This window comes from Hakea prostrata, chromosome 7 (genome assembly GCF_041222555.1).
Source record: "Hakea prostrata isolate BN-2017 chromosome 7, UWA_Hpros_2, whole genome shotgun sequence".
NCBI lineage: Eukaryota > Viridiplantae > Streptophyta > Magnoliopsida > Proteales > Proteaceae > Hakea > Hakea prostrata.
This window is the reverse complement of record NC_142606.1, coordinates 1926173-1930140: the sequence shown is the minus strand read 5'-3', so window position 1 is coordinate 1930140 and position 3968 is coordinate 1926173. Positions and strand designations below refer to the sequence as shown.

Sequence of the window (3968 nt, the reverse complement as noted above, 5' to 3'; positions counted from 1 at the left end):
TATTAGAGTTTACAACTTAGAACTCAAGGCAGGGAATCACCCCCACATATGCATAAATGATTTACATACCTTCTCAAATCCAGGAAGATGGCTTAGGGGAATGAATTATGGCCGATCCCATTGTACGTACACCTTCTCCTTAAAGGTAAAAAGAAACCATAATAAAGCTTGTGTCAAGAGGTTGAAGAGGTGACAAGAAACGGTGTAGGATGCATGAACATTGATATGGTTAGGGTTTGTCGTGCTTGATAATAATATATTTTTTCATTATAATAATCTTTTTCATTAAAAAAAAAAACTGACAAAAGGAGAAGGAAAAAAAAAAGAAAAGAAAAGAAAGAAACATAAAATCTCAGTCCAGAAATGAAGGATTTTTCTTAGCAGTCTTCCTTTACAGGTTATTCGACTGGTCCAGCTTCACTGAATGTTGATGAAATTTAAATATAACTAAGAGTTCTTTAACTAGCTAGAATGTTCTAATATATATGGTTACCACTGTCATTAGAACGTACTGCTAAGTGCTAACAGCTTCTTGTCAAGTGTTAGTTAATGCTCCTAGCTGTCTGTCCTGGGTAAAGGTTACATTATGTTAAGGTATTGGTTTTTCTTTCAAATGGTCCTCATCGCGACATGTATGCATCAATCAATTGGTTTAATTATTACAATTTTTCCAAGTTAACATTGGAAATTTTAATAAAAAAGTAATTGAATAATGAGTTGTTGACTTTGAGAAGGTCCTGTGGAAATGGGTTATCTAGCTCTTAATTTGTTTAGTTTTGATCTGTGGCAAAGGGGGATGAATGCATAGAATGTGGCTCACACGGAACAAGCAGGATTATTTAAGTGTGTCTTCTCTGGCAAATCAAACAATTTCATCTGATTCGTCTCTCCTAATGATCAAGACATGGAACCATAATGGGTAAGTCCATGGTCTTATATATGTTGTGTAGTTTAATCATGCAAGCAAGAGAAGCTCACTACGGTTTTAAATTTGAGTTCTGGAAGAGGAGAAACACAGAGAGAAAGAAGAAGATTCTGAATTTGTTAAACAATTATTCACAATTAGCTGCCCAACATATGGGGGACTTACAAATATGATAAACAACAACAGACCATACTATCTAAGGAAGTGATGGAAGATCTCAATAGTACTGCATGCACCTTAACAATCAAATTTGAATTTAAAATTCGAATATTAAGTGTCGATGTTGAATTTCACATGACTTCCAGCTTATGCTGTTTCAACATTATACAGTATCATATATTAAATTGCAAAAACGACACCTTACTGTAATTAAATCTAGAGGGACATGGCTGCCGGGTGCCGCCAACTTAGAGACATAATACATCTGGAGCTTCTAACTCGTGATCTTCATTTGGCAATAGGTCATTGGCATTAATAAGAAGAAAACTCAATAGAAAAATACTTGGGTAAATAGAATAGTTAGGATAACCATGAATAATAAAAGAAGGGTAAGGTATATGCAAATATAATATATAAAAAAAAGTTTCAAATTACAATGTTCAAGGGAGGCCCATAGATGCCTTCGTATGAAAAATGACATAATCATGACTGAAAGAATTAAAAGAACTAGGAGCAGAGAGATGACCATAGTCACAGGGTCTATGGTTTGGCACCTGCCTCCAAACTGTTTATTAAGAACAACAATGGAGCGTCCCTGGCTCCCTTGCTGCATCTCATCCAAGATCGTTCTTTTATCCAGAGCTGGTAGTCCTTTGTTAATTTTCTATTTAAATGTTGTCTCCTAATTGCCATAGTTGGTAATAGGTGGATATGTTCGCAGGTGCTACCTGAAGGATTTAATTCTAGAAGGAGGTGAGCCTCTATTCTCTAAGGCACACGGACAGAGCATTGTGGATTACGTTGGCAAGGATCCTGAATTGGGTGATGTTTTCAGAAGCGCAATGTTGGAATACAATGATCTCTTCATGGAGAAAGTTCTTGATACATATAAAGGTTTTGAAGGCGTAAAAGTTCTGGTTGATGTAGGTGGAGGGACTGGACAAATTCTCAGCATGATCATCTAAAATTACCCATCCATCAAAGGCATCAACTTTGATCTGCCTCGTGTCATCGAGAGAGTGGCCCCTTGTTCAGGTATGGCTAACTAGATGAAACCTTAATTTCATCCTCACAGCACAGAGGATTGTTGATGTTGAGATATGGATTGTTCTTCCCAACATGCTGCTGAAAAACCTAATTTCCATCTCCAAGCCCCTGATTTTGGCCATTGATCAAGGGGACTGATGAGGGAATGATTTTCTTTGAATAAAACAACAAACTGGTCAGATAATGAGAGTAGATAAATAAAGTAAAGAAAGAAAATGCAGACTGCTTGCACATACTGCAGAAAATTTGTCAGGCATTATGATCAATGAAGCTTGTAACATGGAATTGACCTGGGTTTTTTAAACTTCCCTTAGAACGAGACATAGAGTCCTATCCTTGGAATGGTGTTTGGTGAAGGATTTGAGCTCTCTGGATGTACTTTTCCTTCCTTGCCAGGATTTAAAAAATGGAACTGGACCATTTATTTTTTAATTGAAACCAATGGACTCAGATCCCAATATTACCTGATTTAAATAAGATCTGCTGGCCGGAGTGTAAAGTCCTACAATGGGGCCTCATGATGAGACAAAAAGAGCCGACCAGCACCATTTCTGGGTGGCTGCTCCTCGCTCCGTTTCGAATTAGATATTGCTTGGGCCTCCAATTTCAGTTTCTGTTGGTTGGGTTCCATATGCCATCCATCCTTCCCTGGTTGTTGTGCTTTTACCTTTTTCTTGCTTGCTTTTTTTTTCTGTGCTGTTGGTGTTCTGCTTTGGTGGGCTGTTGGGGGTTGTTTCGTTCCTGGTGTGCTCTTCTGGTTTTCCTTCCCTTCTTCGTTCCATGTCTCCTTTGTGCCTTGTTACGGGTCTTGTGTCTCAGTTTCTTCCTTTTGGTCTGTTTCCCGTTTGCTTCCGGTGGTTTTCTTTGCTTGCGTTCTTCTGGTTGGGTGTGTGCGGAAATTGCTAAAAAATTGCTACAAGGCATTACCAGATTATGGAAAGCTGATTGCTGTGGATTTGATTGTTCCAACCACCCCAGAGACAAATGCTGCCTCTAAAGGCATCTTGCAACAGGAAATGTTTATTGGAACTATAATGAACACTACAGGAAAGGAGAGGACAAAAGAAGAATTAACTGCTTTGGTAAGAGAAGCTGGATTTGCCACTGTTAATGTGGCTTGTTGTGCTTACACATTCTCAGTCATAGAATTTTACAAATAGATGTAATACTTACCATACATTTTATTCATGGCGGAATAAGTTGTATTTGAACACAATCCTGCTATGATTGAACACTAAAGCCATTCGTCTATTAATACTACCATTTCATTTCTAGTTCGGGATTACACATCAAATTTTTTTTGGGTCAAAGACTTCGATATACTAAGTTACCCTAGTTAATGCCTATTATAGTGCAGTGTCAACTTGATTTGATCTACCTGCAGTATAATATTGAAGAATTATACTGTACTATATATTTTAGGGCATGAACACTTTGTCAACTTAGATTTCCAAAAATAGATAGTAATTTTTAAGAGTCTACGTATATATATTACGTGAAGAGCATGTATTCATGATAAATATTATCATTCTTCTTATAACCCAATTGTCCATATATAGTAATTAGAAAGTTGAAACAGTTAATCGAAAAATTGCCGTTTTAATATGGAAAATTAATATTTTTTTTGATACAAAGAGTTTTTTATATATAGGGGATGAGAATATAATATCTAATGATGAGCTAAATGTCTTGATCAAATTAAGCGATTGATGTGATGATGTGATGATGGAATGACCAGAAGTGTCTAGCTCGTAACTCTCAGATCAGAAGCAAAATGTGATTTAAGGAATTCAAATGTACAATGAATTAATAAATCTAATGGGTTCCAAATGGAAAA

The 3968-nt window shown here is 36.6% G+C and overlaps 1 pseudogene; it reads left to right on the top strand.

Annotated features, from left to right (window-relative positions):
• Nucleotides 1-1310: 1310 nt before the first annotated feature.
• Nucleotides 1311-3394, top strand: LOC149008876 (caffeic acid 3-O-methyltransferase-like; annotated as a pseudogene).
• Nucleotides 3395-3968: the final 574 nt, after the last annotated feature.